This window comes from Ictidomys tridecemlineatus, chromosome 4, assembly GCF_052094955.1.
Source record: "Ictidomys tridecemlineatus isolate mIctTri1 chromosome 4, mIctTri1.hap1, whole genome shotgun sequence".
In the NCBI taxonomy this organism is placed as follows: Eukaryota; Metazoa; Chordata; class Mammalia; order Rodentia; family Sciuridae; genus Ictidomys; species Ictidomys tridecemlineatus.
In genome coordinates this window covers 1,741,261-1,763,396 of record NC_135480.1, presented here as the reverse complement: position 1 = coordinate 1,763,396, position 22,136 = coordinate 1,741,261, and the positions used below count along the sequence as shown (strand labels likewise).

Sequence of the window (22,136 nt, the reverse complement as noted above, 5' to 3'; positions counted from 1 at the left end):
TGCCTGGGGTCCCTGTGGCTGTGCTCAGCTGGCAGTTGTCAGGATTAGGGGAGATAATCAGGTGAGGGAGGCCTTACCCTGCAGGCTGACTCCCTGCTGTGAGCAGGCAGAGACCTGGGGGCTTTGAGGGTGAGCTTGGGAACGTTGGTACACTCACTGGGGGGCCCATGTTGGGGTAGGGTGGCCTCAAAGACCCCAAAGTGGGCCATTGGAACCCTGAGCAAAGACAGAGCTGCCCCCAGCTCCCTGCATCTTGCACGAGGGCCCCAGCACCCCATCAGACGAGGCGGGAACTTGGGTGGAGCAGGGTGGAGGTGCGGCAGGGTCCAAGCCAAGCCCCATTGTTTAGAAAAGAAGGAACTGACTTCAGCTCCGGGAGCAGGGCCTCCCACCCCCACCTGGACTTCCTGCTCCCTAACCCTGCCAGAGCGGACTTTGTCACCTTATTTGGGGATTGAGAGGCCATGCTGCCTTGTGGCCTGGAGGTCACAGCGTGGAACTACAGACACAGGGTGGAGGGTACGGCAGCTATTCATCACGACCAGAGCTTAGCCAAAGAAGGTGCCATGAAAAGACCTACTTGCTCCTTCATCATCCAGCTGTCCAACTGCCTTTCCATGTCCTCCCCACCCTCCACCAACACCCACTCCTATGTCCACTAGTACCCACACAGCTGCCCCAACCACTTACCCCTCCACCCCTCCTTCATCCATCCGTCCATCTCTCCCTCCATCCATCCGTCTATCCCTCCCTCCCTTACCCACCTTCATCCATGCCACCCTCAACCCATCCATCCATCCACCCATCCACCTTCTCCACCAGGCTGCCTCTCAGGGTGCTCTCCGTGCACCTTCTTGAATGCCGTCACCCCCACCCCTCATCTACTCTTCTGTAGTTCTAGTCGCCTCTATCCACCCATTTCCCGACTCAGTCATCTGCTTTATCAAGATCCATTCTTCTATCCACCTGACTACTCACGCCATCTACTTGCCCTTCCATAGACTTATTGATCTATCACTCACCCATCCATCCATCCTTCCATCTATCATCAACTAATTGACTCATCTAGCCCTCTACTTTTCTGTTTCTAACTATCCACCCATCCAGCTGACTTTTTTATGAACATCTACCCATCCACCACATATCCACCCATGCACCACTACCTAACCATATCCATCCACCCAGCAAACTACTCATTCATTCACACTTCTAGTCTACTTTTCAGTTGTTCACTACTATGTTTATCTACCTATCTACTACCCTCTTACCTACCCACCCACCCACCCACCATCCATGCCATGTTCACCCATCTCCCATCCATCATCCATTCGTCCGTCTACCTACCACCATTTCCGATACAATTTTGTAACTTCCCAATTTGATAACTGGAAGTCCATTGCTAAGAAAACTTCAGTAAGTCCCTTTGCCGTGAAATGCAATGCTGCCTTTATTTCCCTCCTGCATCTATGACTTGTAGATTCTGAGCCATTAGCAGTCATGTCTGAGACCAGGATCAGGACATAAGGACTGTCCCTTTGGGACTTTCTGTTTTCCATACTGGAGATGACGCCAGCACACAGGCACTCCAAGGGGCTGAGCCCAGTGATGGCATGTGGCAAAGGGTCTCTTAGGCTCTGCAAGGCCTGGAAAAGTACGATAAAGGTCGTCTCTGTAAAATGGGTTCCCAGGATTGTCGTGAGGGCTGCTGCAGAGAAAGACGGCAGTGAAGGCCTCTCCTCCCCCGATCTGATCTAAGGACCTCCGAGGCGAAGCGACACCCTTCAGTCCCAAGCAGCATCTGTACAATTGCTCATGTGGGGTTTGTTCTGCGGACAGAGGAGCAATCCAGGTGAGGGGACAGAGGAGAGAGAGGTGCTGAGATTTGGGGAAACCCGAAGGGAGTCTGGCATGGCTAACTAATGCTAGGGTGGACACAAAGGTGGCAGGAGGTGAGTGCTGGGGCACCAGTCCTAGTTCCATGGCAGACCCCCTCTGGGCCCGAACGAAGAGGGCTTCTCTGGTGCGAGGTGTTGAACAGCATCAGAACTTGCTCCCTAGGGCCACCAGTGGCCCTGAGCCTGGAAGGGTGAGCAGCTTGCACTCCTGGATCTGGCCTGAGCCCCTCTCTTGGACCCAGCCTCCTCAGCCTCTCAGGTCATCCTAACCCAGCTGCCCTGGCCACCGTGAGTCTGCAGGGCACCATCCTCTAGCTTCTTCTCCTTCCAGCCTCTGACCTCCATGACAGCCCAGAGACCTAACCCAGAGGGAGGGGTCCCCTAGGACTCACTTGTTACTGACCCCCAGAACTTCTCGCCCAAACTCCCACTCAGTGGCCACTGGGCATCCAGAAGTAAAAGAGCCCTTTGAAATGGACCTCTAGCCTATGGCTAAATGTTCCCCAAAACCTGAACCCAGGGAGCTCAGCCAAGCACATGGGACTGGGCAGCTGGCTGGGGCTGGGCACTCCTCTTTGGGGCTTTGAACTCCAGGAAGGGCTGTCCTTTGCAGGCCTGCTGTGGACATGTAGGGTGAGAGCCCCCATGGGCACAGGGCACATGCTGCCAGAGAAGGCCACAGTGGCTGGGGGGAGTGTCATCAAAGAACTGCAGGCTCATGGATGAGGGGACCCGGGCAGGGTGCACCGGGGGGTTGCTTGTTAGGCTGGAGGGGGTGGGAGAGCAGGGGAGGGAGTGGGGGCCCAGGGCCTCCCCGAGTTCCTTTCTCCTGGGGCTCTGCCCCGTGATGAGGTAACAGCCCGGGCCTTCCTGCTGGAGCCTGCGCAGCCGGGGCTGGAAGCTGGGTCCTGGGCTCTGGCAGCAGCTTCTGCCAGCAAAGAGAGGCGGGGAGCCTGTGGGGGGCCCTCCCTGGCACATCCCTCCCTACTCAGGTCCCTTCTCTTCTCCCCATCAGCATCTGCGTCCCAGCTTGGTCTAGAGCTGCCCAGAGCCTACACAAGTGCCCTGACCTCCTGCGGCCCTGGTCTGGACCAGTCCGGCTAGTGTGGGGGGAGCCGTGATGGCCGGCAGCAGTCAGGTCAGCACCCGCCCCGGCCAGCACTTCTCCATCCTCCTGGGCACAGTCCTGAGGCCGCCCTCTCAGTCGGGTACCCGTGAAGACAAGCGTGCACCCCTCCCTGCCCCAGCAATGTGGGTGGCCACGGGCAGGGAGGGGAGGGTCTGTGACCCCAGCCCGCCTGAGTCTTCCTAGGCTCCCCTGAAAGTAGGGAGCTCTGGGATGGTCAGACTCCATTCGTCCTGAGCCAGCGCGAGTGTTTTTATTATCGTCACTGAAGCCCGTGCGTAGTGAATTAATTTCCTGATGTAGTAAACATTTTGGAAAGCCAAGATCCTCTCCTTCCTGTCTCTGTGCCAGCAAAATTCCCCAAGCCAAGACTGTCTTTCGCAGAGCACGAGAGGCCATCCTCCTGGATGTGACATTCCTGGGACTCGGAGACCCTCTTAGCCCCTAGAGCCTCCCCAGGGTCCAGAAAGTCCCCTTCAGGGGGGTCCCCCTGGGGGTGTGCAGGGCATCCCCCGTGGCTGGCAGGGCTTTCTGTGGGCGGTGCCCCTGGGGTGCAGAGCTGTCAGAGCTGGGTGAGCAGGGCAGGCAGTCCTAGGTTCCAATGCCAACCTGTTTTCTTGAAATGGAGTGTCCCAGACTAAGGAGGACCATCTCTAGGGGAGGACCCCAAGGCCAGTGGGGATATTTGTCCTCTGACTTTTGACTTTTGGGGGAGTTCATTTGGCCAGGCTTCTTCTGGTAGGAGAAACAGTTCTGGGGACGGGCAGGCTCAAGGCACAGCTGGGTGGCTCTAAAGGCAGGCCTTGTGGCCCATCCTTGGGCCATCCCTGCATATCCACTGACCATTGCAAGGCTCCTCCAATCCCAGGGGTCTCTGGGAAGGAATCCTTCACATTCTGAAGCCCAGGCTCTGTCTAGAATGGTATTGCTATGGCTCAGGGGTGCCCACCTTGGAGCAGCCCCAGGGTCCCAGGACCTCTTAGGAATATGGAGATGCGTCCCCATCCTCTGTGGTTATGTGGGATGACATGCAGATCCTGCCACCACTGTCCTACTGTATCCTCCAAAGGACGTTGGGAGGTGGGGCAGGTGAAGAGGAAGCAGGCCAAGAGAGGCCAAGGGATGACCGAGAGGGACACTGTGAGGGGTGGACCCAACAGCCTGCCCTCACCAGGCTCCTCTGCCTCAGCCAAGCGTGTCTGCAAGCATGAGTGGTGCGTGTGCAAGGTGCCTGTGGGGTGTACACCCTGCACACATGAGCTTGCACACATATGCACTTCAACCATACGTGTGTGCAAAGTTACATGCAAGTGTGTGTGTGTGTGTGTGTGCAGGCATGTGTTGCACATGTGTGCACATGTGTGTGTGCCCTTGGTCATGGAGTGTTTTCCGTGCCCCCCGCCGCACACTGTCCATGTCGCTGCCTTTTTGCCTGTTCGTGTTTGGCATTTTTTGCTGCTGAGTTGGGGGGCCGTGGTTTCGGGGTGGCTGGGCAGTGGGGGAGGGGTTGTTTATGCCAGTCGTCCATCCAGGCTACACATTCTTGTGGTTGTCTCTTTAACTTGGTAAAAATTTGGGAAATTTCTAAATAAAACAAAACAAAGGAAAAACATTTTCAAAAGGATTTCAAAATCCATGCTGTCGCTTCCCCAGGAACCAGAGCCCAGGGCCTGGAGACGCCCCTTGGGGGCGGAGCGAGGGTTCCTAACGACAACACCTACCCAAGGCCCTGTTCTCTGCTGAGCTCCCTGCGGGAAGAAGCATCCAAGTCATGGGAGGTCCTGGCAGGCTTGGCTCCGGGAGGTCAGCCCTGGCTGTGGCAGGAGTCCCTGACACCAGGCCTGAGGGCCAGTCTGGGCATCTGTGGGTTCCGATTGCCAGGTAAGAGGGTGGCCTGGGTGGGGCCCCAAGGAGCTGGGTCGGGCAGCTGCCAGGGAGGCCTGGGAGTGAGTGAGGGGAAAGGGTGTTTGTGGGTAGGCACCAGGGGTCAGCTGTGCGTGCCTAGTGAGGGCGGGTCTTGGGCGGTCTTCCAGTCTGGCTGGGGCTGAGCAGAGAAGGCTCTGAAAGGGTCAGTGTGGCCTGGGAGGTGCACTGGTCCAGGGTGTGGTGTAGGACAGGGCCTGCGCACAGAGCTGTGGGGTGGGAAAGGGGTCCTCTGTGGGATGGAGGGCTCACGTGGAGAGGGAGGTGAGGTGGTCTGGCCTCCCTCGGGCAATGGGACATCCCACAGAGGACCCAGGGGCCTCGGCCCCTTCCTGCCTGACCACTCCTGACCGCGGGAGGCCTGTCGTGCAGCCCGAGCTCTGTCCCCGGGAGCAGGAAAGGTCCCTGGAAACAGTGCCTCTGGCCTTGGTTTCTCACCCCGTGCCAGGTGCATGAGGGCTCCAGATCCTTGCTGTCCTGACATGGGGTCGTGTGGCGGTGGGATGAGAGGCTTGCCTCCACGTGTCCCTGGGGACCCCGGATTGGGGATGAGCTCTAGTGTGGTCTCTGGGTCTGGGCAAGTCTGGATGGACTGCTTGGTGCAGGGTTCTCGGGGGCAGAGGGGTGAGGTGGCCCTAAGTGTGGCTGCTTCCTGTCCATAACGGAGCAGCCCCTCGCCTTCTCTTCCTGACCAAACGGTCCTGGGCTGGCTTGGTGGCCTCAGGGCCTTCACACTGACTTATGAGCCACATGGGGTCCTGCTTCCAGGGGTCCAGAGCAGCAGTGTCTGTGGGAGCCGGGGTTGGGGCGGGCCATGGAGTGGACAGCATGTTGGAAGGGCTCCTGGGGACTCCAGGCCTCCTGGGCTTGTCCATGTGGCTCCTGCCTCAGCCACATGGCAGTGTGTCCTCTGCAATTGTCTCCCACTCCTAAGGACCCGCCCAGAAACCCCAGCACCATCTCCCCACCTCAGACCCTTCACTCTGCCACGTCCACACAGACCCCTCCTCCTCACAGGGTGGGGGTCAGCTCCCTGGGCCTGTTCACTTGGCCCTGCCAGCCATCTGGCTCCCTTCAGAGCAGAGCTCCCAGGGAGGAGACCTCTCCTGCTTCTCCAGACCCACATCGGATGGCTTCAGCCTCCCCAGGGTAGTTCTCTGGGGTCCCTGGAGTCCGTGAGGTGGCTCCGTCATGGCCTCTGGCTCCGCGGCACCCACCCAGACACTCGCTGCTCCCTGGACAGTCCCTTCCAGGGCGGGTGGGTGACTCCCAAGCTGACCCGGCAGTCAGTCCCTCCCCTGACCTCTTCCCAGGTGCCCAGTTATCTCCTGAGCCCTCCTAGGTGTCTCAGTGTCTGGACCTGCCCTGTCCCCACGCCACGCCATCTCCCTTCAGCAGACCGCCACGATCTTACACTTGGCCCAGATCCCAGGGCATTTCCCTTTAGATCAAATGTCCTGATTTTTAAAATTAATTTTATTTGGCTTCATTACAGTGAGTTTTAGTGGTGAAGTAGAGGAGGAGAATTTAGAGCTTCAAGTGGACGATGGGCCAAGTGGTTTCAGATCCGCGGACCTCGGGGCACGAACCTTCCCCGTAGAGGGTCGGAGCGGGAGTGCTGCAGCTCTGGCACCGTGGCCTGGGGTCCCTGCTTGACGGCTCACCCAGGCCTTCAGGAGCAGCCATGGACCATTCATAAAGGGCCAAGGGTGCTGGTGGACAATGGCCACCTGCCCACCGCTTGCCTGGGGAGACAAGGAGGCGAGATTGGGTCTTTATCACCAAATGGAACCTCGCAGAGGCACGTGGCCCAGGCACTCCTGGTGCACAGTCTCCACTTTTAAACAACGGACGAGAGCATTTCAAAGACACCAAGGATTTCCCAGAGCAGGGCAGAATAAACAACTTTCCCATTTGTTAAACAATGATAAGCTTTTCTAACTACACACAGTGAGTATTCTGGTCAGGGCCAAGTTTCTGCATAGTAGTCCAGAAGTGGATTAAGAAACAAATGGATTTACTACTTTGTTATTGTGGTAAAACAGACAGGACATGAAACTTGCCATCACTAGGTTTCCAAGCTCACTCCAAGACTGCGCGGCTGTCACCCGCTCCAGAGCGTCACATCTCCCAGACTGGAAACCTTCAACACCGACTCCCCGCCCTCCAGCCCCTGATCCCCGAGAGGGGCACCAAGGACCCCGGATGCCACATCCATGGCTGCTCCTTCCCTGCCTTCCTGCTGCCCCCCCCCCACTAATACCTGCCCCTGTGTTCGGCCCTCCCCCTCCTGGTGAGCTCCTTGGGCTGCCCATGGCCCAGGCAAGCACACTCCAGGCTCCACGGCTGCAGGCTCAGATCTGGGTCAGCGGCCTGAATCTGTACCCCAGACGCTGCTCCGAGTCAGCTACAGAACATGCCTGCCTCTCCCTTGGCCCCAAATCAGTCGGCATCTCTCCTGCCCCTGGATTCCTGGCTCAGGGGATCCACCACCCTGGTCAGCATGGCTGCAGCACCTGGGCTGCCAAGGGGGACTTAAGTGAAACCAGGGCCCTGGAGACCGGTGTTCCACCCAGGAGAGACAAGAGAGGGACCGCAGTGTGGACACCACCCCTTTCATGCTGGGGGACTCAAGTCGGGCCGTCCTGGTCACCCACGTGGACCTGTGTGAGGGAAGCCAGAGGTTCACCGTCTGCCCAGTGTGCTCCCTTCTGCCCTGCAAGGCAGGCTGGACCAGGCTCCCCTCACTTCCACCAGCACAGAGCAGACCCCAAAAGTGAGGCTTGCCAGGGCGGGCACAAGCCACACGATGACATCCCGGACAGTGGTGGGTGGCATATATGAAATCCACATCACCCTGTGACGTCACAGTCATCCTAGTAGCTCGATGCTGGTGGGCATGAACACAGCCACTGTGGAGCCAGTCCCGAAAGTGTGGCATGTGTCGTCACACGGTGTGTGATCCTGGGAAACAAACACCCCCACTGCTGGCTTAAGGTTCACTCCACGCACTTTTAATTGTTATTTAGAGTCTACTCCTTTTACTTTTAAAACAGAGAAGTTTGCTGAGCTTGGTGGCTCATACCTGTAATTCCAGTGACGCGGGAGGCTGAGGAAGGAGGATCTCAAGTTCAAGGCCAGCTTCAGGAACTTAGCGAGACTCTGTCTCAAAATAAAAAAAATAAAATAAAAAAAGAGCCGGGGATGTGGCTCAGTGGTAGAGCACTTACCTGGCATGCACAAGGCCCTGGTTTCCATCCCCAGCTCTGCCAAAAAAAATGGCATTCTGTGGATGGCAGCGGATACACCTTGTCCCTGAGCACACAGAACCCACTACTGCTGTCACAGTGGGAGGCCCCTGGAGTGACAGGCCGGACACAAAGCCACAGGCCACCAGCGGCATGAGGCCTCTCCCTTGCTGGGCTAGCTTGAGACCAGCCATGGAAAGCAACCTGGCCATCAGCCTCTGAGGGGACAAGCTGGCTCCAGGAGGTGGAGAACAGGCTGGTGGGCCACAAGGGGCAGTGGATGCTGCTGACGCCCACTCCCCAAAGCCACCTGCACTGGGCTGCACCCTGCAGCTGCATGGCCATGGGGGAATGAGGTCACTCACCTCTGAGGCTGTCACGGGGGAGCCCACGCCAGGGCCCTGGGGTCCCTGGCTGTGTTTGTGACATTGATGGTCCCTCCAGTCACTGTCCCGGCTGCCACCCGGTGTTTTATCTAGAGGAGAAAAGAGAAGGCCTGGGGGAGTCAGTGTGTCCTGGTGTGGGGCCGGCCACCTTTCCCACCGTGTGTTCACGCTTGTCCGGTTGCAGTTAGAAATGAACCTCCCTGTCCACGGGCAGGGGTCAAGTTGTCCAGAGTCGCTGCGGGGCCTCACCCAGCCATAAAGAAGGAAATCATGCGTGAGCCGGCGACGCATGGGGCCGCGCTGCGGGACCTGGTGCTGAGTGGAAGCTGGAGGGAAACGGGGGTTCCTGGAAATGGAAGGGGAGAGTTGAGTGGAGGACGAGGGGAGGGCAAGGGGCGAACCAGGCGGTAAAGCTGACCGATGGTGTCACGCGCAGACACGGAAGTCCACAGTGCGACCCGCTGCTTGTATAATTACACCACACCAATAAACAGTGAATCACACCCTGAACGGTTTCCAAACTTTAAATAAGAATATTAGAAGGGGAGGCTATTGAGAGAGTCCACATTCTAAATGAATCCAGGTAGAGCCTACATAGATGTGCTTCGTGTCACTGCTGTGAGTGGCTTCACCTCGAGGCTGACACACGGGGGGGAGCTGATTCTGTGCCAGTGGACTTGAGTCCTGTTCCTACACAGGATACAAAATCATTCCACTGCATCACCAACTTTAATTTCATATTTCTCTATTTTAATTAAACCTTCATGTAGGTTGGAATAAAGATGACATAAAACAAAAGTAAGTGGGGGGCAGTGCGCCCACCTGTGATCCCAACAGCGTGGGAGGCTGAGGCAGGAGATGGTGAGTTCAAAGCCACCCTCAGTAAATTAGTGAGACCCTATCTCTAAATAAAATATAAAAAAGCCTGGGGTGTGGCTCAGTGGCCAATCACCTCTGGGGTTTAATTCCTGGTACCGACCAACCAGCAAACAAAAACCACAACAAAACAAAGTAAAGCGTTGCTTTGGGATAACACAGGGGTGGAGCAGAGAGGCCTTGGGGGGTGACAATCAGGTGACAGGTTGATAGAAAGTTTCTTGCTCAGGTCCCTACATTCATTCCTGTAGGGAGTTTCCACTGAACACAGTGGGGACTCCCATATCCCAGTGACTTCCCAGGTCAGGGGAGTCCGCGGGCAGCCGTGCTCCTGGAGAGTCAGGGGGCCGGGCTGAGCAGCCTGCACTCTGCTGGGTGGCCCCGCTGGCCCCGTGGGCCCTGCCGTGGACTGTGGGAACATGCAGCCCCGCCTGGGGAGGAACTGGAGCCCTGACCACCACCAGAGAGAACACAGTCCCCTGGAGCCAGAGCTGAGCCAGGCTGGAGCTTCAGGCAGGGTCATCCTGCTCTTCCCCTGTGAGTTGGGGACCGGTGAGATCTTCCCTGGTGTAAAATGAGTGGAAATTCAACTTCTCCTGAAAATACACGAGGCTTTTGTCCAGGGGAGCAGGATGGAGGCCTAGCCCTCCCAGCAGCCCGTGCCCAGCCCAAGGGTCCGCAGCTCATGGACTCTCCTGGTTAAACCCATTCTTCCATTTTCAGCAACAGCCTCTTTCCCACAGTGGCCAATCCCCACACCCACCATCACTGAGGAGGGTAAGTGGCCACCGCTTCCCTCGTCCCCTGCCCCTCTTCTCCCATTCCAGGAAGTTGGGGGCAGAGCAGGAGCAAGTGGGCCCCTGCCTCGTGGCTGTCTCTGGCTCCAGGTGAGGAGGGCAACAGCACCATGGGGGAGGGTCCTTCCTCCCTCCTGGTCCCTGATGCCCCTCGGCCTTCCCTTTCCTATGCTCAGCTGTCCTGCAGGCCGTGGCTCTGAACACCACATCCTGGTCAGGGCGGGGACTGGCCACTGCAGCCTGCTTGCTGTAGGGCTGGTGGCCTGGGCTGGCTCCAGGTCTGCAGGGCCCCTGCTGCCCACCCCGTCCTGTCTGGACTCCCACCCAGGGCCCTGCTCTGGCCTCAGTGTACCACAGACCCACCTAGGGGAGGTGGTGTTCCACCCTAGGGCCTGGTGCCTGAGCACCCGGAAGTCCCCACAGGCTGCTGCAAAACTGGGCTGCAAGAGGCCCCCAAGGTGGCAGGGACCGGGCAGAACACGGAACCTCCAACCAGGGCTCCAGAGCCAAGTTCTGCTGTGGGCCAGGGAGGATGGGGAGGGGCTTCTGCAAGAGGCGGCAGCTGTCCAGGAGAGAATGAGCCGATAGGCCCGAGGACACCAGAGCAGAAATCCTGACTTTCCAAGGTGTTTCAGCCTTGGGAGAGACAGAACACCAGTGAGGGTGGGAGCTGGAGCCTCCTCACTTCCAGGAAGGTGCTCACCAGAGGCTGCACACAGCTAAGGGCCAAGCAGCACCCCCCATCAACCAACACACACGGTCCAAGCACAGCCTCCAAAACTGTGAGGTATATAAGACCCTTTTCTTCATAAAGTTGGCCTGCCTCAAGTATTTGGTTATAGTAGTGTAACACAGATTAATGCACATGGGTTACACATCTGAGATTCAATCAACAAGAAATTGCAAATGGGAACTTTGTCATTATACTCTAAACAATACAGCATAATAACTGCTTGAGTAGCATTTGCATTGTTTGGGGGTGTTATGGGCACCCTAGAGATGATTTGAAGTATACCGGGGGATGTGTGTATGTTCAGGTAAATACCACATTTTTTATGAGGGATGAAGCAGCATGGATTTGGGTGTCTGCAGAAGTCCCCAGATCAATCCTCCATGGACATTGAACAAAGGTGCAACCAGGAGAGTGTCAGAGGACACATCAGGGTCTACCTGTGGATCTCTGTCAGCCATAGTAATCATGTGGGGCCTTTACTCTGAGTGAGGCAAGGGGCTGTGCTGGGCTCTGAGCAGAGAGGGACAGGCCCTCCATCCCATTTTTTCCATGGAGCATGGACTTCAGAGGGACATGGCAGGAGAAGGAGGATCACTGAGAACCTCAGTGTATAATCCCGGGAGCTAAGATGGTGGCCAAATGTGTAGGGAAGGTGGAGGTCTGAAGGCGAGTTAATGCTGATTCTAGTGTCATCCAGAGCTCTTCTTATTCTCAGTTGAGGTGTGTGGGGGACTCTCTCCAGATACCTGCATTTCAACAGATGTAACATGGAGTATCAGAGAAAGAGGGAATCAAACACGGCAGCAAGGATCTGCCCCGAGCAATGGGAAGGATGGAACAAGGTCAGAAGTCTCTTTGGCTGGAAGAGCAGGCCTGCTGGGGAGAGAAGGGGAGGAGAGAAAGTCGATGCGGACAGTGAGAAGTCAGCTGGGACTCTGCGTGTATTTGCTTGTCTCAGGATGGAAAAATGCCAGCCTATTGGCATATTAAAGGATCCTAAATAATAAAATGTTGCAGGGCCTGGAACTCCTCTCCAGTGATTGGGTGGCCTTTGAAGGAGCACAGAGATTTTATGACTGATGTTGAGGGAAAGACAAAAATATCATGGAGTGAGTAGATGAGTTTGCAGATAAATGGATGTGCTGGAGAGAGATATGCACTCTGAAGTGGAGAAAACCAAGTTATTAGTGGAAAAGGAAGGCTCAAAGAAACATTGAAAACCAAAGAGAAATGAGAAACAAGAGGAAGGAGAATCTAACAGGGATATGTATTAGTGAACATTGTGGAGTATGAGTACGGAATATAAAATGTGGGGCATGAAGAATGGAGAGTGGAGTTTGGAGAAAGAAATATGAAGAATGAAGTGTAGAACACAGGGAGTTGAGTTTGAAGCAAGTAGTGTGGAATATGGAAAACGGCACATGAAATATGGAGATTGGGTTCTGGAGTAAGGAACTGAGAATACAATATAGATAATAAAATATAGAATGTGAAGAGTGCTGTATAGAATATAAAGAATTAAGAATGATGACAGAATGTGGAAAATAGAGCATGAAGTATAAATGATGAAAAGTGGTATATGAAGAATGGAAATATGGAGAATATAGCACAGAATATGCAAAGTGGAGACAGAGAGTAGAGTATGGAGAATGGAATAGAGAATATGGAGAAAAGAGTATGGTTAAATGGAGAATTGGTCATGGGGTATAGAACAGGAAGAACAGTGTGTGGAATAGAGACAATAAGGAATGGAGAAAAAAGTATAAGGAATGGAGGAGAATGAAATATGAAGAATAGAGTATGGAGATAGAAAATGGAGAGTGGTGTGTGGAATAGAGTATGGAGACTACACTGTTGCTTGTAAAGTTTGGGATATTGTAATATCAGCTACTCAGAAGGCTGAGCCAGAAGAATCATGTGTTTGGGGTCAACCTTGGTAACATAGTAGACCCTGTTAAAAAAAAAACAAGATTGGTGTATGGATTATGGAATTAGCAATAGAAGACTGGTGAAAGGACTTGGAATATTCAGAAGGGAGTACAAACTATGGAAAATTATGAATAATAGAATATGGAATATTGAGAATATAGTTGTAGAATGAATGGTGGAGAATGGAGAATGGACTGTGGAAAATGAAGAATGAATAACAGAATATAGAGAGTGGATTGTAAAGTGGAGACTGGAGGAGGAGAGTGGAATACGGTGTGTGAAGTGTGGAGTATGGAGAATGGAGCATACTGAATGAAGTAAGGGGAAGGAAAATGAAGGGGAGTACCAAAAACAGAGTATAGAATATGGTAAAAAAAAATGTCTGGAGTACAGAATCAGAGATAAAAGAATGGAGAAAGATGAAATAGAGAGAGTAGAGTAGGAAAATGGAGAATATGAAGTATGGAGAGCAGAGAAGAGATAGTGGTGAATTAAGTGTGAAGAATGGAGAATGAACTGTGAAGAATGAATAATGTAATGTAGAATACAGAGAATGAAGTGTGGGGTGACTACAGGAAGGGGAGAACTCAGTAAGGTGTGGGAAGCATGGAGTATAGAGAGTGGACAATGGAGTGAAGAGTGGACATGAGGTGTCAAGTATGGAGAATCCAAAGGAGAACGAAATGTGGCATAAGGAGAATGGAGAAAGTAAGATGACATACGGAATTTGGATAATAGATTATAGAGAAAAGGAAATAGAGAGTAAAAAAGCAAAATATTGAAAAAAGAGTATAAAGAATAGATATGAGAATGAATAATGGGATGAAAATTAGTATGGAGAATGCAATATGATTATGGTGAATAGAATATAAAGGAGAGACTATGAAATATATAGAATATGTATTTTCTGTACTCTCTACTTAACAACATATTACATTGTCCATTCCGTGTAATACGGACAATGTAATATGTTGTTAAGTAGAGAGTACAGAGAATGGGAATCATAGTATGCTATTTGGAGTACAGGGTATACAAACTGAAGAAAGGTAGTGAAAATGGAATAAGAGGATTGGTTTATATAGGAAATGGAGTATTAAGAATGGGGAATTGAGGAGTGTGGAGTTGGGAGTTGGAGAGTAGTGTATGAAGAATGAAGACTGGACACTAGAAAGTACAGTAGGGGAAATGAGGCTAAGAATGAAGTATACACTACGTAGAAAATGAAGTACTGATAACAAAGAGTGGAGAAGGGGGTATGGATAATTGACTATGGAGACAGAAAATAAAGAATGTGTATAAAGTATGAGTATAGAGTGTGTAAAGTATGGATAATGATGCCTAGAGAATGGAGTATGGATTAAGGAGATTGGAATTTGGAAATGTAAGTTAGAGAATAGAGGAAAAGGCTGCAATATAGAGAAGGGAGAATGGAATTTAAGAAAAGAGGATGAAGACTGGAGAATTGAATATGGACCAGAGAATGGATTGTAGAGAGTTCAGGATGGAGATTGTAGTATGATGAGTGTGGAATAAAGAACAGTGTGTGGAGAATGTTGTGTCGAATGTGAACAGCAGAGAAGGAAGTATGGACTGGAGAGTGGAGTATCATGTATGGAGAATGAAGAAAGAAGAAAGCAATGTTGCAGATGGAATGAAGTACTAATTGTCAAGTCAAAAGACTGGAGAATTGAGTGTGGTGAAAGGAGTAAGGAGAGTGGATGTGAAGAACAGAGTTCAGCTAGGTGCTGTGAGGCACACCTATAATCCCAGTGGCTCGAGAGGCTGAGACAGGAGGATCCCAAGTTCAAAGTCAGCCTTAGCAATGCCAAGGCACTAAGAAACTCAGTGAGACCCTGTCTCTAAATAAAATACAAAATAGGGCTGGGGATGTGGCTCAGTGGTTGAGTGTCCCTGAGTTTTTTTTTTTTTAAGAATGGAGTACAATATATGGAAAAAAGATTATGGAATATGGAGCATGGATAAAGGAGAAGGGGTTATAGAATGAAGAATGAAATGGATAATGAAAAATGTATAGATGTTTCTGTGTAGAGTGGAGAATGGAGAACAGAGAATGGAATGCAAAGTTTAGAATCTGGAGAATGAGCAAAGAAGTATGGAGATTGAAAAACAGAGTGAAGAGTGGAGAAGAGCGTTTGAATGGGCATAGATATGGCGAGTGTGGAATGGAGAATAGTGTTTGGAGACTGTTGCATGGAGAATGAAGATGGGCATGGTGTATGGAATATGATGGCTGAAGAATGGAGTACCAAGTATGGGGTATGGAAAATGGAGAATCACAACTGAGTATGAATAGGGGAATAATCGTGTACAGTGCAGCATGGAGAATGTAGAACATATAGGAGGATGAAGTACAGGCTAAGAAAAATGGAGCATGGAGGATAGAAAATAGAGCATTAAGGATAGATAATGGGGGGCTGGGGCTGGGGCTCCGTGATAGAGCTCTTGCCTAGCATGTGTGAGGCACTGGGTTCAATTCTCAACACCACATATAAATAAATAAATAAAGATCCATCAACAACTATAAAAATATTTTTAAAAAAGAGAATAGATAATGGAGAAATGGAGAGTAGAACGTGGATAAGAATTATGTACTATGAAGAATGGTGCAGGAAAATGTACAAAGAGGTACAAAGTGTGCAGAACAACAAATGGAAAATAAAGAATAGAAACTGAAGAATGCGGGGAAGTAATAATAATGAGCAGAGTACGGGGAATGGAGTGTGAAGATAGGAAAATGGAAAAAGCCAGATTGAAAAGAAAATGTGAAAATCTGGATCTCGATTATGGCAACAGGTCGGGTTGGACAGTGGGGACTGCAAAAAGGAATTCAAGTGCAGAGAACGGAATATAACATATGGGAAACAAGCCAGGTGACACACACCTGGGATCCCAGCTACCTGGGGGACGGAGGCAGGAAGGTCACAAGTGGAGGCCCAAATGCATAACTTGTGAGACCTTATCTCAAGATGAAAATAGAAGGGGTTATAGAATGAAGTGGCTCGCGAGGCTGAGACAGGAGGATCCCGAGTTCAAAGTCAGCCTTCGCAATGTCAAGGCACTAAGAAACTCAGTGATTAACTCAGTGGGCCATGATATACAGACATGGTAAAAGACATCCCAGAAAGAATGGGAACCAACCGCCGCCTGCACCGCTGCTGCCTCGGATTCCGCTGCTGCCGGCCTGAGATCGCCCGGAGGTCTTCTTTCTGGGTGTCACTGCCACAGAAGAAACCACTGCCCTGGACACTACTGAAGCCGACACTGATGCTGACCCCCGGAGATCACCTGGGGACCATGACCCCCGCAGCTGCAGTTGTAGCTGCCTCTGCAGCTGCCACTACTGCTGACCTGCTGCCAACCGCCACCACTACTACCGCTGCTACCACAGCCCGGGGGACTGCTTCAGGGCAGACTCCAGGTCTGGTTGCATGTGGCTGCACCCATTTGGGGACACCAGCCAGGGTCAGGGCCTGGGTGCCAGCAGGTTTACCACCACAAGAGCCTCTGTCTGGGGACTCCAGCTGGGACCTGCAGGTCCAGGGTGGGGGTGCCTGCAGGTTTGGAGGAGCCTGGGGTCTTCCTGCTGAGAGTGCTGGTGGCCCTGGTCTTGCTGCTGCATCTCGGGGTTGCTCCTTTGCATGAGTGTATCCCTGGTGGTCTCTCTGCAAGTAGGAGCAGCACTGAGGTCTTGGGACTGCAGCATGGCTGATCCTGAGACGTCTGAAGCCCAGATTAGAGTGGGATAAAGACTGGGTTTGTGAGGGCTGGTCTGGGTTTGGCGATGCTGAGAGAACACTGACAGAGACAGTTCAACTTTCCAGCAAGACTTATTTTATTTTTTTGATTCAGTAACTTCTCTACCATATTTGAAATAGGTTTTTTTTATGCATCAGTGTGTGGAGGATAATGATATATGATTGGCATTTTGCATTTTTGTTGTATTCTTATGTCTTTAATTTTTTCTCTTTGTTCATATTCTTCCTCTCTCTTGTCTATTTTCTTTCCAACTTTTCTCCAACCAACAGCCATTCTCTGTCGGCTTCTCTCCCACTCTTCCTGTGAATTTTTATTTCTAGCTTCTCTCTTCCTTCCTCATGAATATTGCATACTACATACGTCTGTTCTCTCATCCACCATTTGAAACTGTATATTGTTTTAACAATATTCTGTTTGTACTACGGATAGTTATCAAATTCATCATTTTGGTTCAATGCAAGAAAGCAGTGGACACCTTAGCGGGAGCTGTTAGGTTTAAGGCTGTGTAGTGTGTACACTGGGTGCTGTTGATATTGGTCTCACCATGAAAGGTGAAGTGCTGCAAACCTTCAGGGACACTATAGGTCTACGGGGTAGAACTTATCCTGCCTTAGATCCATACTTTTAGATGGGAGAATACACTAGCAACATGGCAAAAACAAGGGAATAAAGTGCCCCAAACAAACCAAGATGCTTCAACAACAGAAGCCACTAATAACACAGTGGAAGAAATGTCCAAGAAGGAGTTCATATTGTATATAGTTAAGCTGATACTTGTAGTAAAGGGTAGCATAAGGAGTGAAATCAAAGAAAAAATACAGGGGCTGGGGTTGTGGCTCAGCGGTAGAGAGTTCACCTATTACGTGGAAGGCCCTGGGTTCAATCCTCAGCACCACATAAAAGTAAATAAATAAAATAAAGGTATTGTGTCTAATTACAACCAAAAAATAAATATTATAAAAAAGAAAAAATACAGGAAATAAAAGACCACTTTAATAAAGAGTTAGAGATTGTGAGAAGAAAACAAGCAGAAATCCTCAAAATGAAGTAATCAGTAAACCAAATTATAAATTCATTAGGAAGCATCACCAACAAATTAGACCACTTGGAAGACAGAACCTCAGACAATGAAGACAAAATATATAACCTTGAAAGTAGAGTTGAACACGAAGAGATGATGGTAAGAAACCATGAACAGAACATCCAAGAATTATGGGATAACACGAAATAACCAAATTTAAGATTTATTGAAAGAGATGAAAGAGCAGAGATATAAACCAAAGGAATGGAAAATCTTTTCAATGATAAAATAGAAAATTTTCCAAACCTAAAGAATGGGATAGAAAATCAAATACAAGAGGCTTACAGAACCCCAAAAGTACAAAATTACAGCAGACCCACAACAAAACATATTATAATGAGAATGACTAACACAGAGAATAAAGATAAAATCTTAAAGGCTGTGAGAGGAAAAAAATCAAATTACATATAGGGGGAAACCAATTTGGATCTCAACTGATTTCTCAGCCCAGACCTTCAAAGATAGGAAATCCTGGAATAATATATTTCAGGAGATGAAAGAAAATGGATGCCAACCAAGAATTTGATATCCAACAAAATTAGGTTTCAAATTTGAAGATGAGATTAAAACATTCATGATAAAAAAAATGAAAAGAACTCACAACTAGAAAGCCTACACTATAGAGCATTCTCAACAAAATATTCCATGATGAAGTGAAAAAAAAGTAAAGACCAGCAAAAGGAGAATCTACACTAAAGGGACATTCAACCAAAGGAGAAACTAAGACAAATCAAAAATCAGAAATAAATCAAAATGACAGGGAATACAAATCATATCTCAATAATAACCTTGAATGTTAATAGCCTAAACTTACCAATCAAAAGACACAGACTGGCAGATTGGATTAAAAAGCAAGACCAACAATATGCTGTCATCAAGAGACTCACCTTGTGGGCAAAGTCATACACAGACTGAAGGTGAAAGGATGGGAAAACTTATCGCTCATGGATTGCATAAACAAGCGGGACATAACAATTATAAATACTTATGCCTCAAACAATGGAGCATCTATGTACATTATACAAACCCTTCTCAATTTCAAGAGTCAAATAGATCACAATACAATAATACTGGGTGACTTTAACACATCTCTCTCAGTACCGAACAGATCTTCCAAACAAAATCTAAATAAGGAAAATATAGAACTAAATACTATAATCAATAATTTAGACTTTATATATGTATATAATATTTTATCCATTAAGGAGCAAATGTACTTCCTTCTCAGCAGCACATGGCTCCTTCTCTAAAATAGACCAGATCTTATGTCACAAAGCAACTCTTAGATATAAAAAAGTAGAAATAATACCCGGCATTCTATCAGACCACAATGGAATGAAATTAGAAATAAATGATAAAATAAAAAAATAGAAGCTACTATAACAAATAGAGACTAATAATACACAATTGAATGATGAATGGATATTAGAAGAAATCAAGGATGAAATAAAACAATTCTTACAGGTAAATGAGAACACTGATACAACATATCAAAATCTCTGGGACACTATGAAGGCAGTACTAAGAGGAAAGTTTATTGTGTTGAGCTCATTCATTTAAAGAATAAAAAGTCACAAAATACACCCCTTCATGTTCAACACACTAGAAAAGCTGCAGATAGTAGGGACATACCTCAACATTGTAAAAGCCGTATATGCTAAACCCAAGTCCAGCATCATTCTAAATGGAGAAAAAATGAGAACATTCCCTCTAAAAACTGGAACAAGACAAGGATGTCCTCTTTCACCATTTCTATTGAACATCATCCTTGAAAGTCTAGCCAGAGCAATTAGACAAAAAAAAAAAAAAAAAAGAAAGAAAGAAATTAAAGGAATACAAATAACACTACATCTCAAAGCCCTGGAAAAAAGAAGAACAAATCAACACCAAAAGCAGCAGAAGACAGGAAATAATTAAAATCAGAACTGAAATTAATAAAATCAAAACAAAAGAAACAATTTTTAAAATTGACAAAGCAAAAAGTTGGTTCTTTGAAAAAAAATAAATAAAATACATAAACCCTTGGCCATGCTAATGAAGAGAAAAAGAGAGAAAACTCAAATTACTAAAATACAAGATGAAGAAGGAAATATCAAAATGGACACATCTGAAATACAAAAGATAATCAGAAACTATTTTGAAAATTTATACTCGAATAAAATCAAAGATATCAACAAATATGACCTACCCAAACTGAATGAGTTCAGACACAATAAAAACACATCAATTTCTAGTAATGAAATAGAAAATGCCGTTGAGAGCCTACCAACCAAGAAAAGGCCAGGACCAGATGGACTCTCAGCCAAGTTCTACCAGACCTTCAAAGAAGAATTAACACCAATACTCCTCAAAGCATTCCTTGAAATTGAAAAGGAGGGAACCCTTCCAAACTCATTCTATGAGGCTAATATCACCCTGATTCCAAAACCAGACAAAGACACATCAAGGAAAGAAAACTTCAGATCAATATCCCTGATGAACATTCATGCAAAAATTCTCAATAATATTCTGGTAAGTTACATACAAAAACACATTAAAAAAAATAGTGCACCATGATTAAGTGGGATTCATCCCAGGGATGCAGGGTTTGTTCAATATATGGAAATCAATAAACATAATTCATCATATTAATAGACTTAAAAACAAGAATTATATAATCATCTCAATAGATGCAGAAAAAGCATTTGACAAAGTACAGCAGCACCAGTTCATGTTCATCACACTAGAAAAGCTGCAGATAGTAGGGACATACCTCAACACTGTAAAAGCTGTATATGCTAAACCCAAGCCCAGCATCATTCTAAATGGAGAAAAATTGAGAACATTCCCTCTAAAAACTGGAATAAGACAGGATGTCCTCTTTCACCATTTCTATTGAACATCATCCTTGAAAGTCTAGCCAGAGCAATTAGACAAAAGAAAGAAATTAAAGGAATACAAATAGGTAAAGAAGAATTCAAACTATCACTATTTTCTGATGACAGGATATCTAGAAGATCCAAAAAACTACACCAGAAAACTTCTAGAACTAATAAAAGAATTCAGCAAAGTAGCAAAATATAAAATCAACACCCATGAATCAAATGCATTCCTATACATCAGTGATAAATCCACTGAAAGAGAAATTAGGAAAACTACTCCATTCACAATAGCTTCAAAAAAAAAAAAACCTGGGAATAGATCTAGCAAAAGAGTGAAAGATCTGTACAATGAAAACTACAGAACACTAAAAACGAAATTGAAGAAAACCTCAGAAGATGGAAAGCTCTCCCATGCTCCTGGATAGGCAGAATGAACATTGTCAAAATGGCCATAGTACCAAAAGTATTGTACAGATTTAATGCAATTCCTATTAAAATCCCAATGACATTCTTCATAGAAATAGAAAAAACAATCATGAAATTTATTTGGAAAAATAAGAGATGCAGAATAGCTAAAGCAATCCTTAGCAAGAAAAGTGAAGCAGGAGGCATCACAGTACCAGACCTTATACTCCAGAGATATAGTAACAAAAGTGCCTGGTATTGGCACAAAAATAGACTTGTAGACCAATGGTACAGAATGGAGAACACAGAGACACACCCACATAAATATGGTTATGTCATACTAGACAAGGTGCCAAAAACATTCACTGGAGAGAAGATGGCCTATTCAACAAATGGTGTTGGCAATACTGGAAATCCGTATGTAACAAAATGAAATTAAATCTCTATCTCTTACCCTGCACAAAAGTCAACTCAAAGTATAACGAAGACTTAGGCACTAGAACAGAGACCCTGTACCTATAGAAGAAAAAATACACCCAAATCTTCACATCGGCCTAGGATCTGACTTCCTTAACAAGATTCTTAAAGTGCAAGAAGTAAAATCAAGAATCAATAAATGGGGTGGATTCAAATTTAAAAGGCTTTTCTCAGTAAAGGAAACAATTAATAAAGTGAAGAGAGAGTCTACAGGTTGGGAGAAAATCTTCACTACATGTACCTCTGATGATAATAATAAAAATAATAATAATCTCTAGGATATTTAAAGAACTAAAAAAAAAACTATCATCAAAAAAAACAAATAACCCAATCAATAAATGGGCTAAGGAACTGAACAGACACTTCACAGAAGAAGAAAATACAATTGATCAACAAATATATGAAAATATATGAAAAGGTGTTCAACATCTCTAGCAATTAGAAAAATGCAAATCAAAACTACTCTTAAGATTTCATCTCACTCCTGTCAGAATGACAATCATCAAGAATACAGGTAATAGTAAATGTTGGTGAGGATGTGGTAAAAAAGGTACACTCATACATGGCTGGTGGGACTGCAAATCAGTACAACCACTATGGAAAGCAGTACAGAGATTCCTCA

General features: G+C 48.0%; 1 long non-coding RNA gene across 1 annotated transcript; it reads left to right on the top strand.

Moving 5' to 3' along the window:
• The first annotated feature begins 4,742 nt into the window (after positions 1-4,742).
• On the top strand, positions 4,743-9,088 carry LOC144376938 (uncharacterized). The gene is made up of 2 exons (XR_013437288.1): positions 4,743-4,902; positions 6,440-9,088. It is a non-coding gene; the product is annotated as an uncharacterized LOC144376938 (long non-coding RNA).
• Positions 9,089-22,136: the final 13,048 nt, after the last annotated feature.